This window comes from Daktulosphaira vitifoliae, unplaced genomic scaffold, assembly GCF_025091365.1.
Source record: "Daktulosphaira vitifoliae isolate Bord-2020 unplaced genomic scaffold, ASM2509136v1 Scaffold_2, whole genome shotgun sequence".
Taxonomy (NCBI): Eukaryota; Metazoa; Arthropoda; class Insecta; order Hemiptera; family Phylloxeridae; genus Daktulosphaira; species Daktulosphaira vitifoliae.
In genome coordinates, this window is record NW_026099573.1 from 34,502,728 (window position 1) to 34,519,032 (window position 16,305).

Genomic DNA, 16,305 nt, shown 5'->3' on the forward strand with positions numbered 1-16,305 from the left:
TAGGATGAATGAATCGAACAAATCATTGAAACGATTCCGGTGGACCGTGTACTAAAAGAAAACTGGCGGAACCGATCGCGGCCTGTGACTGTTTTCAGCATTAGATCATGAAACACAAGAGTCGCCTGTGCCCGAAGGAAAGGATGAAGAAAACTCGACCGTGAGACACAATTTGGAAAATTGAACACTTCCTGTATCACCCGCGCACTCGTATAGGCTCAACAAAAACTCACAAAAAATAAAAACTATTATAATAAAAATCGAGATAAATAACCTTTTTTTTTTTTTTTTATTAAATATATACTAGATGAGAAAAATCATTCTTTCAACGTACTTTCTGCTCAAAGTTCGTCGACCCTGTAACAAGTACTTATCGTCCTCAGAAACGACTTATATTTTTTTACACAGCGCATTACTGACAAAGACTTCTAACGGGGCCAATAACCGTATTAGTTATTGGTGAGCGGTACCTAATGACATTATTCAGTGATAGACAAACAATGATAATTATTAGATTACCAGACATTTACTATGGGTAGTCGTTATTTATATTAATAAAAACACGTAGACATAGAAAATAATATAAACTTAATGGATAAACTGTAAGTACCCATTAGATTTACAGATGTTATACTTCTAATAGCACATAGAGAGAAGGTACTTTTTATATTGCGCAGTGTCTGCGATCGACATTACTCTATTGGACCGTAAAACCGCAAAAACACACAGCCACAACGAGAGGAAGCAAAAAAGGAGGAAACGTCATTAAATCGGAAAAACTCGTGCTATAGAAAAAGAAGCGTACAAATGGGGCCCCGTTCGTTCTAAAAAACCACTCATAAGCCGCTTCTGTTTAAATGTCAGTTACACCATTATTGATTGATTTTCTCGTGACTGACTCGTGATTACTCGCACCAGTAGTGACGCTGAATAGTCTGAGTTGATTGAAGTCTAGAAATTGATAGAATAATTCACAAATTTTACAAGAATTATATTTATAAAAAAAAACTTCAAAATGCGAACTAGCGATACAATAAATAAAATGTACAAAACAAGACGTATACATTGACTTTTGGACCACAATTATTAGACTTGAAAAAGTAGTATAGGCCCCTCAAAAGCCTATACTGTATAGACTATAATATGATGAGCCAAGTGTCATTCCTCATGTAGGGTCTTGCTTAAAAATTCTTATTCATACCCCCACCACAGTTAGAGAAAAATGTTTATAGCTTCGTACATAATTAATTGTTTTAAAGCTAATTTTGAAGTGAGTAACAAATGTGTATGCATAATCTAATTTATCTGTTTTACGTTTCTTAATTTTCATATAACAATGAAATAATTTAAACAATTTTAAAATAGGAAGGTCTACTAGGAGCCTAATAAATTAAGTTCAAATGTTTGGAAATTTATCAAATTGATTAATTATTTTCTTTAAGATAACAAAGCGGAATTCAATTACTAATAATAAAGTTATGTTAATACGTGTTTTGTGCCCGTATTTACCTTTATTTTAATGAGTAATAAATTGTAATTATTAGTCAAGTTACTACTACTCATAGTGTTAGTTTCGTTATGCCCTGTAAGCAAAAGAAATAACCCAAGAAACAGAGTGAAACGCACTATAATGCATATATCACAAGGAAGATCTATCATTTAAAAAAGTACATCGTAAAACGTGTTAGATTTGCCATTCCATCGGAAACGTGTGTGTAGTCATTAGATTAATGTGTATACAATCAAAATGTGTTAAAGTCAGTGTATGACCAATAAACATAATCGTTGCTGTTGAAAACCATAAGTTATAAACCTTTCAATCTCAGAGTACTAATATTTTTTAATTACGAGTATTAAGTTTTAACAATTTTTTCTAAATATAATTGATCAGATAACACGAATCAGGCTGTTAAACACACATAAAGCAACGTAAACTCGGCCAGTCTTGGATTTAGGCATTTGTCATTGTGTTCAAATTATTTTTAGAATGTAAAGTGGTAGGAAATTTGCCCCATCACACCATCAGCTCACATAATTTTACATCAATGAGGCGTGTGTAAACTCTTTGGATCCCTTTCTCTGTAAATACGCCTTATGAACCCGACTTAAGATATGAATGGAAGTGTTATCATTCAAAGTATTATTTTGTACCAGCGATCGTATTAATCGTCAAATTTATTTTAAACAGAAATAGAGTAATTTTTGTATATTTGAACAATCACAATGAAAAATCCATTGAATGTGATTTTATCGATGAATTTTTTTTTTTGCTTTCTTTACATTTTCATTATAATTGTATCTTTTTTTTGTAATTTCGTTAGTATCCCATAAATTGTATAACTTGACAGTATATTATATTTTTATAATGAAAATTACACAAATAAATCATCAGCTCCGGGTCATTAACTAGGTTTTTTATTCAACGACGAGTCAAGTAGTATTTTAAACATATATATATTGATTAGTTCTAATATTTTCAAATTTACACTACTGTAAGTTACCAGTATTATTCCTGTAGTTCTATACATATACATAATGAAAGATAGAATTTTTTTATTATTTTAGTTAATGGATATGAAATTCAAAATAATACTTCCAAAGCTAAATGTGTATCATGATTACTCAATGCAAAACAGGATTTCATGCTTGGAAACTCTTTCTACATTTTCAATGTGATATTATAATTAAAGCTTGTTCGCATTTAATTAGAAAACACCCCAAATATGAAACATTAATTTTTTATTGCGTTACAAAAAAATTACTGCTCAAAATAATGACAGAAATTAACAAGCACGAAATTTCACATCTCGAGGTAATAAAGAATTGGACAATGTTACTCGAAGCGAATCAGATGAAGGTGTGATGGATGGAACGATGAGACTATATAATTGCCCAAGTGGATCAACTAATTGAAGAAAATTGTTACCTTTATTTTTTGTTTCATATTACTCATAAAAAAAAAAAATACTTCAATATTAAAGTGGTTTTGAACGTGCCCAAATCTAACCTATAGAGCGTTTTAAATGTACAGTTATGCGTTTGTCCCACCGTTTTCATAGTAAAGTCTACACGTACCTTGTCACTGGTGGCTGCGTTGCATAGTGGCGTCCTAACACCTGTAACCACACAAAAATATCGCCAGAATGGCAAAGTCCGTTGTGATATCATGCGATTTGCCAGCACGGCAAAAACTTCACGGGCGACGACGACGACACCGAAAGAGAAACGTCGTTCGACTTGGCTATCTCTGATAATCACACAAAACGATGAACCGACGGCCAGTGGGTCGCTCAGGTGGTTGGCGATAGCGTTTTGAAACAAACGTTAACTGCTAGCACGAAAATGAAGACAAAAAGACTTTATTTCTGCCGGCGCGCAGGTGTAAGTTATACGTACATACACATTCACTATCCGCACTATCGCACACATATGCCGTGCCGTGTCCACGACCGATGTTGAGAAGCCCTGCCGCCGTACACCTGTCAACTCCGCCAGCCCGTAACCGAATTTTAGTGTGTACTTTGTACACACACGGTTATATGATACGTATAATACTAATGTAGTAGCGGCTAATATAACAGCCACTTAATCAACAGTCACCGAAAGAGTCCTCGAAGTGCCACCAACAGTAATGATAACTTCACTTTGACGTTATTTGGAATTTTTACTCGATTTTCCAAACCGTAGCAAAACCCAAGTTTGACATTGAATTTCAAAATAATTTTGAATTTATTAAGGAAACCGTTATGAATTTGAACTTTGAGCTTTTTTTAATTTTCAATTTTGGAAATAAATTTTACTTTAATTTCGTTACTTACATCTATAGTATCTTTTAATGTTTGGGGCAGGGCTGCGGCTAGGAAGGGCAAAAGTTGCTCACAATCCGGACGCAATATTTGCAAAAATTATAAAAATATTTTAATAATATACAACATTCTTATATAATTACGAAAATGAATCGAAGTAATGTATTATCATGTTATTTGGACAAGTTAAATATTTATTAAAGATAAAAATTGATTTTGCTGTTGTAAAAAGATAACGACGTATCGTCTCACCAAATGGTGTTTTCGTTCGAATCTGTCGTAGGTCTATAATTTCACAATTGTTTATAATTTATTTTTAATGTATGAAAAAAATATCTTAATATTATAACAGAATTTTGTTTTATATAATTTAAAAAAAAACTTAATGCAATATTTTTGTATCATATACGAAAAAGTAAATTACTTTAAAACTCACAACTTACCGCTGTGCGCATTGGCGTAGATTTATGAAGAACTTTGAGGGCGAGAATAACTAAATTTATTTAGTTATTTAGTATTAATTAAGTAGTGAAAGACACAAAAAAAAAAAGAATATCATGGTAAAATTAGTTAAGTGATTGCACTGCGTATCCAGGGGATATAAAGAGCTAAGCTCTCCTTGTTGACTATGCTATACCAACATTTTATGTAAAAAAAGATGATAAATATTTTTATATGATGGGAATCAATGATTTGTGGCAAATACTATTTAACCTCTCTGTAATTGAAAATCCTGGCTACGTTACTGTCACTATATGACACAAAAATAACACGATTTCTATCCCTTTATCGCATCTTTCTCTTACTTAATTATTCCTTGCAGTCCTGTGATTCTTTTATTAAGATTTATAAAAGAACCACAGCACTTAAACCAAATTAACTAACATGTCATTTTTTTAACATCTATCTATCAAGTTGAGTGCATAGTTAAGATAAGATGTTGTACATAGTGCGAATTTAAACTCTCCGAAAAATTGCAAGGAATTGTCTCTGTCGCCATTCCATAATGTATGGATTTGTAGTTAAAATTTTTATTTTTATTTAAATATTTATTTTAATGCATGAAAATGACCAAATATAACACAATTTATTTGTTTTTTTTTTACATAGCGACCGTGATATAAAAAATTTCATTGTTTAATCAAGTCATAATAATTATTTCACGTATATCTCAGATTTCTTTAAAAATTCATGTCTATCATTGGAGCTTTTAGATTGACTGAGCTATATTATCTTGCAATTTTGAAGAGACTGGACCGATTATCTATAATCAATATGAAGTATGATAAATATAACAAACGAAATTTCGTACTACTTTTGTTGTTTAAATAACATTTTCTGATAATAGTTAAGTCCTCGAATATTTGATTCCAAAAATGAAATTTCATATTCATTACATAATAAGCTATCCGTCAAATAATATTGGATGATGTTTTCTATAATACATAGCAACTACGTAATTTAAAATTCACAGTGCACTCATGATATTATTTTGATGATTACGCCCTGATTAGATGATCATCCATAACATATTTTGGCATAGAGGAAAATCGGTGCTAGGTAAGAACATCTCGCGCCGTCTTTGTCAGTCGGATTTGATACACAGATTATTGTTACTTTATGTCGGCGATCAAAGTACCGTAGATCTTCGCCTTCATTATTCTACTACTATATTGTCTATCTATACAACGTAAAAAGAAGAAAAAACGCCGCTCACGGTTTGATCCAAGGTTATGATGTGCGACAATCCGGGACGGATCTTGGCCTTTCTATACAACCACTAAAATATAGTAACACAAATGTATACACTTTTTACATTTTGTTCTGTTGTGAAAACACAGGATTCGTTTAATACAGCCGTACGTTTTTTCTACATTTTCCAAATGCACCGAAACGTTGATTAGTTATCGCCGTTGTTATGATTAATAATACGTTTTCTTTCAACCGACAGATTATACGAATAATTTTGTGAATAGGTTGTAAACATTTAATTAAAAAGTATTGGAAAAAAACCCAGCACAGTCGAAATTTACCGATTTTTAAAAAACGAAATTTTGACGAGGATTTCCCCTATTTACAGAGAACCCAGGAATTTTTTTTTAATTTATAAGGATTAAGTCTTCAACTAGATACGATTTGTGATCTTTTGACGTATCGTCTTAAAAAATCGGCCCATTGAGGGCTGAGAAAAAGTGATAACAGACACAAAAAAATTAATAAACACATCGCATCGAAGCTAATATATGAATTAATAACCTTTTTTTTTTTTGAATTCAGTTAATAAAAAAGTTTATAGTTAATAAGCAGCAATGAAGTCTGATTAACATATTATTATTATTTGATAAATTTGCTAAAGATTATTCAAGTCTGGTTTGATACGGTCAGTAAATTTCCATGGACAACAATAGTTGTTGTTGACTTTTTGCCAATCTATTAATTCTCATAAAAATAAAAAGATAATGGTCAATTGCAATTGGAAATTATCGTCACCATCGGTGACTTATTCGGAAAATGATCGTCCTAAAAATAAATCATTGTCCAGAGTGATTATAGAGCCACCTATTTTATTAAACAAATGTAAAGGAAAAGGCGTTAAAGGAACAAATATTAAACGACCGCTTAGTAGCTTACCCAATCCACCAAAACCAACATGCTTCAATATAAAGCACGACCCACGAGTCAACCAGCGAAACGGTTTACGGACAATTCTACTCACTCCTCCGATCCCAAAACGTAAAAACGATCCCGCAGTATCACGAACGTGTAGGAGCGGCGATGCATCCACTGGTCATCGCAAGAAGGTTAGAGTTGTGAACAAAACGGCACCTGTTAAAGGTCGAGCACACGTCAACACGCAATACGAACCGTTTATAGCAGAAACTGGGAATATGCGACCGCATAAAACGAACGGAACACAAACGGATTTTTTGATTGCGACTCCATTGTCGCCTACTTCGGTTGTTCGTATGCTCAATCTACAGAGAATGACTACCGGCATTGATAACTGTACCCAAGTGAACGAGAGTGATTTGGACGAATTCGAACCTGAAGCGTTCCCCGTATGCGAATTATATGTATCCAAGGCGATACTACAGGCTCAAGTAGAAGTGTTGTACGAAGATGAAACGGCTTTGATGAAACGCGAACAGCGTGCCTTTGAAATCCGTCAGCTATTTAAGCAATTACGACTAGATAAGGAAGACCATTGCGAGAAGTTGCGCCGAGCAGAAGCGACCAAAACATTACAGTACCTAGAACGACAAGTAGCCGCTGATAAACGAGCTGAAAACACTGTAAACACCCGATACGTGGCCGACTGGTACATGGACGGCCTTTGTAATAAAACAATGGACCAACTTTTAGCTGATAAATACTTTAACGGTGCGCACATGTTGGTCGACTGGATTTGGACCCGATTGGCCGAAGAACACAAAAGGCGATCCGAAAACAAATTATTTCTTAGGGATGTAGTCAATGATGTTCTCGTCAATAGAGCTAACCATTTTAATGAAAAATGCACAGACAAAATTATATTGTAGACGGATTAATGAATAATTTACCATATGCAAATAACGAATTACTTGCTTGATAATTATTTTCAAGCATATTATAAGTTAGTTTAATAACGAACAATTCAGATTTCAATTAAACAGTGAATGACATTACTCGTTAAGAAAATTATTATTTTGTAATTCAATTATTTATTCTTAACTATAATTTTATAGATTAGTAGTTTCAAATATTTACCTAATAAAATATTAAACCTGATCAGTGGAAACGATAAAAATTCAATAATTCAGTAATAATAGTCAATTGAATTATTAAAATTAACTCGTAGGAAACTATTAATATTTAACAAACTAATTGTTTTTGGCGAGTTCATAACAGTAAAAATTTGAAAATTATGAATAATATTATCTATTTAATCCCAGCTAAATTAATTTAAAGGATCTCATTAAAATGTTGATAAATTTGAATGTTTTAAATAGACATTTTATACTATTACCTAGCCATCAACAATATCAGAAAAAGTTACATTTAGTAAAAATTGTATTGCTTTCGATAAGAAAAAAAATTACAAACTTAAATTTTACATTATTTTAAAAATTACTTAAAAAATGAATTATCAATTGTTCTATCAATTTATCTTTAAAGTTGAGTAAAATTTACGTGATATCTATAACATATAAAAATTACTTTTAAACAAAAACAATTATTGTTGTTTAGCTTACAAATAATATGTTAATATTTATCATACCAAAATAAATTCGCAATGTTTGTAAAGTGTAACCTGTTATCGAACTCGTGGGAAAAAATGGCGAATGAGCATAAGCCACTCCTTTTGCAGTTTAAGTGCGCATGTTTTCATCCTCATCAGCATCACTCAGCATCATGTACCACACCCCATTCGATCAACACACCCCTATAATGGCGCTAACGACACGCTCCCTCGAAAGTATTTTTTATCGGCGCACAACTTTCGTGTGAAACAGATGCAAGTACATCCACGTATTACACAATACAGTCGTACAACAATACACCTTTTTTTTTTTTCTATCATCTTCGCTTTGAACTCATTTTGATCGTGACTCGTGGTACGCCGCCACAGTCGTCGAGTTTGTGAACGAACTCTTCTCCTGGTGCTTTCATACGACGTGCATGGTTCACGGGCTATTGCCGTTGAAAATCCACTGTAGTTACACAGTATATACGTATACCATTTATTACATTATGTATAATAATAATAGTAACAACAATAACAATGTATAAAACGATGCAGAGTCGGATGGATGGCGGCATTCCTATCTATGTTCTATCTCTCTGGTCTGCGTCCGACGGTGATCGTTGCTGTCCGTCATTCATAATACTCTTTTTTCACGTACTCGTCTTCCTCAGCTACACTATAAGACACGGCCCCTCTCTAATACCGTTAATGTGGTGTGCGAGGCGAGACGGTTTCCATACAATATGCGTACAGACACAAGCATAAAACACAAAAATCCTTGAACATCTTATTATTATCAACGTCGTTATAGGTTATGTGTGTGTGTATTCTTGTACATTAGGTAAGACGTGAAAATACAAAAAGTTCTCAATCGTAATTTCCACGCATATTTAACGGTTCTCTAAGTCGGTGGTATCACAGTATGAACCTCAAATTAATCTATTCGTCCACATTACCCAAGTTGGCCGTCTAGGTTAAGGTGCAGACTGTCGTAGTAGGGTGGCCCTCAAAAATCGAATGTCTTTTTTTTTTTTACGCTACCCCTTAATTTTTTTTTAAAGGTCAAAAAATTGAGCTGTGCAAAATTTGGGACCGATCCGTTAAGGTTAACCCGTGCCCCCGGACCTATTAAGTTGAGTCGAAGAGTCAAATTTAATAGAAATAACTGATCTATGCTCATAACTTTTTTTTCTCTTAACTTAGAATAATAAAAGTAAAACTCAAGTAAAGGAAATTTTACAAGAAATTCAAAAATAATAACTTCAATGTTGTTTTCTCAATAAATAGCCCACAAAAACACTATATACTGTAAAAAAACATGTAAAAGTCTTAAAATACGTTATAACTGATTTTGTTGATTTTTAATTATTTATTTTCATTTTATTTTTTGGAAAACGCATTTTCGTTTAAAAAAAGATCTAGAAGTTTAATTTTTTATGCCAAATACAATAATTATATTAGATTTATTATTTTATGGACACTTAATTAATGATTGACTACTGTCGTAGTCAACACTTTTTTACTTTTCATACGTCATATTGCACAGATGACATAAACACTAAACCCTTTAGTTTATTAAGTTGGTGTAATCTATTGGAGGTGTACCTTCACGCAAGTTACTTTTTATTAATTGATTACAACACTATGTTTCATATATAATTGATGTATTCCATATTTATCGTAAATAATAAAGCCTTATGTAATTGAAAAAAAAAAATTAATTTGACTTAGATTCGATAGAGACAAGCGATAAATTACCAAAATACATACAGTGCGTGCTAACTGTCATTGATGCCATAGAGCAATCATATATTTGGTGCCCCTATTTAATATATTTTTAAACAAAATTCATCATATGCAAAAAAATTATATTCATATTTTTTTACGACCCCAAAATGGTATGTCCTCCTAAATATGTATGTACATAGATGTATAATGATATAGATTTTTTTAAATAAGACATTGGTATAAATTTGAAGTTCAAAAATCTAAAAGTTGATAATAGTTGTTTATAGGATACTTTTTTTTCACAGTATTGTACAAACCAAAGACTAAGTAATAAAAAGCCGATTGGAATTTTAGTTACGTAAATAATTGAAACATTTATTTAAATAAAGACCCCGTTCGAATTTTTGGCAAAATACGTGTTTCTTATGGTAAATACTAATAGTAATTTAAGTAATAAGTACAGTAATTTCATCAATTTTAATGCAGTTATTTGATAATAATATAAACATATTATACACGAATTATGTATTTTCCTATTAAATAATGATGAATTTTAATGATTAAAATATTTATTTAAATAAGGGCTCAATTTTAACACTTAACAGGTAACTAGAGCTTAGCTAATATAAAAAATTAGTATATCACAAATTAAACAACTCGTTTAGTTCAATAAAAAAAGATATAATGATTAATTAAAAAAACTTATCCTGAAAGAAAATTCGTGTCTCTTGAAAAAAACCAAAATTTAGAATTGGGCCCTTTTTCCAATAAGTGATTTAATAGTCAACTATAATACGTATAACAGTTTTAAATTAATAAGCGTGTCCATAAGCGTTTCAGATACTCATACGAAAACAATGATATGATTTGACATTTAAAGTTTAAGCAAGTCGCCATTGCCAAAGTTTTAACCTTCACAAAGCATTGCAAATGTTTTACACATGATGCAAACTTTACATGAATAAAAACACTAACTATTTCTCATTTTTTTAAAGGTATTATAATTTTTAACGATATTCCTATTAAAATATAGTAATCAATGCTATTTTAAAAATAGTCTATCACAAACAAATGATTTTTATTTATTTGACATAAAGAAAAACATCTTCCTCTCAAATATATCCAGAAAATATATAATACCGAATATTTCTCGGTATTGTTATCCTTAGATAATGTTCAACTTGTAGAAATTATAGTAATTATAGGTTTATGATCGTTTTCGGTGCGTGCCTAGACAGAGTTCTTGCCTTCTACATACAAAATGAAATCTGATAATAAAATAATTAAGGAAGCTAAAATGTGTAGGTATCACTTATGGCAATTATTCTTTTCATAACTCAAGTTAACTAGAAGTTATGGCGAGAGTTGTTGTAATTGAAATATATTACCAACACGCATTCTCTTATTAGAATTAAATGAAGTTGTTGATACAATATTTTTGCAGCTTGTTCTACGTAAAGTTTTCGATAACTTTGAAATCTTGGTCATTTAATCATAGGCGACAATTTGAACAAAATATTTGGGGGACCTATTTTAATTTCTCCCATACATATTTTTTTATAAAAATTTACTTGTAGTTTTCACAATTTTTCCCTCCCCAAATTGCGTTTATGTAAGTAACCATATCAATAGATTTTAGCCAACACAAAATTAATCGACATAACTTTATTCATAAATGATATTTTGCAATACCATGATAGTTAGACATCAACGGATAAGCACTAATATTGATTAATCAAGTTCTTCGTAAATCAATTCTAACTTTTTTTCTCAAATTAGCAAATCGTATTCTGAAACATTGCCATTTTATTTTCCTCCATTGTAATAAACGGGTAAATTTTTTTGATGTTTGCACAGTTTGCAATGAGGGTAAAGTTCTAGTTTCCGATCCGTAACGACCACGGTTGTCCTAGAAGGAAGTGGAGGAGGAGGTCTCGGTATAATCGGTTCTGCTTGGAGTGATTGCCGCAGGGCCGAACGCGCGCGTTTATAATTCGTTTCCTTTTTACACTTTGTTCACATTTTATTAATTTCCTCGGTTCATGATGCGGTTTTCTTATTTTGATTGTTCTTTTTTTATATGTATTAATATTATCATCACTAGTGCGGGTACAATGAACGAGTCAGTCGTTGTAAATCAAATATAAACATAAAACTACAGTAACAACAACAATCAGTCCGAAGAAACTTATTCGGATGTCGGACACTCTTACGTGTTTCAATACTAACATGATGCCATTAGGTTTTAATTAATCTACTGAAATTACTTACCTGATAAATATATGTACTGCGCGAATTTAGCAGATTTTATCTAGGGAAGACTTAATAACCACATTGAACAAAATAGTTTGACGTCATAAAATGTTTAAAACTAAAAACATTTACACAAGGGTGCAATGGATAAAGGTCGACCGTAGTCCGTCATTTTATTCGAACGAATGCGGACAATAAAACGAAATAAAGTGGCAGCCGCAGTATGTTGTAATATTTTCTACTGTCTATTGCTACAAAACGATAGTTTTACTGTTGTACCCTCTCAAATGTATACTTATATAAATGCACTAATGGGTATATAAACATAGGGAACCGAGGGATGGAAGGGATCGATACAGTAGAGCTTTTACGTTATTGGCGGCCCAAACGGTCCAATGGCGACGTCGCGGTTGCCCATGGCGCTTGGTCGATCAATACACAAAAGCTCAGTCGGCCTTGCCGCCTAAAAAATGACAGTAATTACCATTGTTACTAATATTGTACATGCCCGAGCATAAATATATACTTATACCTATTATACGGTGAAACGAGGGCATAAAAATGGTGCAATGCGTGTCTAAGACACGCTGAGGGGATTATTATTCTTTTTTTTACCGACAAGCTCCCCTATTTTCGACCGTATTCCTTAACCCTCGTCCGCGACCGTTTGGCTGAAAACTCAATGTATACGTGTGTACTACACTATCGGTGCTTGACAACGTACACAACAAAAGCCGGTGGTACCCGTATTAATATATTACACTTAACGATATTCGTTAAAAATACTAACACGGCACACATATAGACCAACTCATATGAATCGCTGTACCATTACCAATAAATAATGGTTGGCTCGTTTGTATACAACAGACGACGTATACTGTCAGCACTAAAATTAATTTCTTTCGTGTTTATTTTTCTTCGTTGATAAATTGATTGGGTTTGGTTTTGTCAATACTGCTTTTCGACGGTTGACCAAATAAATTTTGGTATTACATTTCACTGACTTATTAAAGTACTTTGGTTACGTTATGAACTTACACGACAACAAATAAAATTTATTGAAAGTAAAAATATAATTTCAAAGCAAAATTAAATGTATTTTATAATTGTGTGAATTTTCTTTACTTTAGTTAAAGAAAAACACAATGGACTAAAAATTTACTGAATGAAATGATGAAATATTTGTTTATTAAGAGTGTATAGCATATCTGTTACACAGAAAAAACATCTTAAGAAAATCAATAATTTTTTTAATCAATAAATAAACAATACGACCACCATTCATTTTTTTATTATATGAATTAATTTTTGTTAATTTAATATTTTTTTGTTTATTTAATAAATTATTTGTGATAGATTGTTAATTCTTATAACGAAAATAATGGTTAAATTGACAACAAATTATGATTTATTCAACAAAAAGTTTATTCAAAATATATTGATAATATTTTTATCAATTTTACAGGGAAAATTTTCAATGTAATATCAAATCTAAAGAGGTTATGTGAGTAGAACACAACTCCATTGACAGCTATTTAAAAAAATTTCAATAGAAAATTTTTTGTAGACCTTTTTTATATATTAACTTTTTGTAATAAGCAAAAAGTCAGCAAATTTATGTCACCCTTTCTTTCATTTGAGTAGGTATACTGTTTAGCAACCTATTAATAGCTATTTGAATTTGGTTAATTATATTTAACTAAAAATAATGTTATATTAATGGTTAAAATAATATTACAGTTTAAAGTGTAAATTTATACAACAAAAATTGAAACAATTTAAATTTTTCAGTGTAAATTTTTAGACACAAAATAAAATCATTCATTTTAAAATGTTTATCTCATAGTTATAAAAATTATTTGTAGTTCTTATATTTCATTTCGCTCAGAATTCCGTGTAAAAATGTTTTATCAAATATTGTCCATTAAATCGTTTTACTTTTTATTTTGTACTCAGATGACTTTTTATCTTCGATGCGTAGATGAAAAGTTATTGTATTAATCATAATGTGGTATTTGTTTGTTTTTCCTTAAAAATACTTTGCTCCTACAGAACTAATTTTGTTCGACGATACATTATTAATCACAAATCGTATAGCAATTAGCGTGATAATATGTAAAAATTTCTGCATTCTTCATAAAAAGGGAAAATTATAATTGTGATAACATAGTACTGTTATTAATATTTTAAATTTTTACTTAGAAATATTTTTTTTTTAAATAGATGGATCTTTACGAAAGTTTTATTGACAATAATTTAGACATTTACCTTTCTGACAATATACTTTGGTTAGAAATCAAATATTAACCAAAAAATGTTCTGTCGCAGATTCCATAGAACCTGCATCTTTTAAGATTATGTCAAATTAAAACTTATATAATTATGCAATTGTTTTTGAAATAAAAAAAAATGTAGAAATCTTAATTTCTAGGTTTTATGGCTAATTAGTCTAAAAATCATACAATTTTCTACAAAAATAACTTCTGTAAAAGTAGTGGTTTACATTGCAATGGAACATCTATATCATCTAAAACTAAATTAAATAAAAGCTTTTTAATGTACTGAAAAACCTGGTATAAGTCTACTTATACTTGAAAAAATAAAAAGCTCGTTTTATTGAAAAACGTTCTGAAAATTATTAAATCAATTAGTAATATTTTAATATTACTTTTAATTACCAAATTACTTTTAAGATAAATCTAAAAAAAATTGAAGTCAAAATGTATTAAAAATTTAAGTTTTTATTATTTATTTATAAACATTACCATAAAAATATTTTATGCTAGTAATAACTGTGAAATTTTAATCTACACTGGAGCATATTATGATGGATTTTTACTATACTGGTCTGTATTTTTTTCTTTCAATGCTTTGTGTATAGAATGCATAATTTTATAATTAAATACATTTTTATATCATTAAATAATATTTATTTAATTTGTTCTAGTAAATAATATTACTTTTCAAAAAAACCAAACTTATCCCAATAGCAAGAATCTGAATATGTCATAAAAAAATTTTCTAAAATGTTATGCTCTTGTTGATTTATTTTAGGGCTTCAAATGGAGCAAAAAATTTATAAATATATAAATTTAATTTTAATGTTTAAAATTTAAATATCGATAAATATATTTATCATTTTTAAATTTTAGCTTCGATGCGAAGCTGAGAAGGTATTGGTTTTACTAAGATGTGTTTTTTTTTTGTGTCTGTTACCACTTTTTCTCAACTCTCATCGAACCGATTTCTTTCAATGATATGTCAAAAGATCACAAATCGTATGTAGTCGAAGACAGTACCCTCAAAAATTGAAAAAAATTTCCCTGTTCCCCGTAAATAGGGGAAACCTCCAAAAAAATTACAAATTTAAAAATCGCTAATTTTCGAAATTTTTTCAATTTTTTTTACTTAAAATAGCCATAACTTTTTTAAAAATAACCAAATCAATATAATTTTATTTTATTAAGATGCATGATATCATTATCTTTCATTTGGTATATATTTTTTTTATATCTGACATTTTACCTGCCCACAGGGGGGGATTTAAAATGACAACTTTTTCACAAAAAATTAATTTTTTCAACTTGAATTTTGAAAGTGTTCCGGAAAGTCTGACACTTTTATATATATCTTAAATTAAAGCTAATGTAATATACTTTATTATGAAAAAAAAAAATTTGACCTCTGGACTTGTCTTCATGGTGAAAATTGACACCGAATGCTATTTTTGTGTGAAAATTCTCGATTTTATAATTTACATTTTTAACTTTATAATGCTCTAACTTATTGAAAAGCGTATGGTTCAACACAATTTTTTTATGAGAAATAATATTTTTTAATAATTCCTTTTTCATTCGACATACATACTTTATCTTAATCAGGATATTAATAATCATGTAGCTTTTGGAATAATCCACCAATTTTTTAAAATTAAACACTATCTAAAGATTTGCATCGAAACGTTTTTTTTAATAGTTATTTTAATCACTGTCAGATATCATTATATTTGATCCAACTATGCCACATCACCACTGTGCCGCGACCCCCTGTGCTGGGTTTTTTTAGGTTGCTATAAAAAAAATGATCCTCTCATATTTTTAGTTTTAATACAACTGGATATAGCTTCGGGACAAATTAATGGATAAAACCCCTACAAACACTTTTAGCTTAAATTTTTTGAAAAATGATGAACAAAAAAACAAGTTATCACTTTTATTGAAATGAAATTATGGGCCTCGCTTTATTACCAAAAGGTAATAATGCTAGGCCAAAAGAATTGGTCAAAAATCG

The 16,305-nt window shown here is 30.4% G+C and overlaps 1 long non-coding RNA gene across 2 annotated transcripts in view; it reads right to left on the reverse strand.

Moving 5' to 3' along the window:
* LOC126898441 (uncharacterized) overlaps positions 1-12,313 on the reverse strand; it is a 29,761-nt gene extending 17,448 nt beyond the window's left edge. For both annotated transcript variants that reach the window (XR_007702262.1, XR_007702261.1), the window contains exon 1: positions 12,031-12,313. This is a non-coding gene — a long non-coding RNA (uncharacterized LOC126898441). The remainder of the gene's footprint in view (positions 1-12,030) is intronic.
* Positions 12,314-16,305: the final 3,992 nt, after the last annotated feature.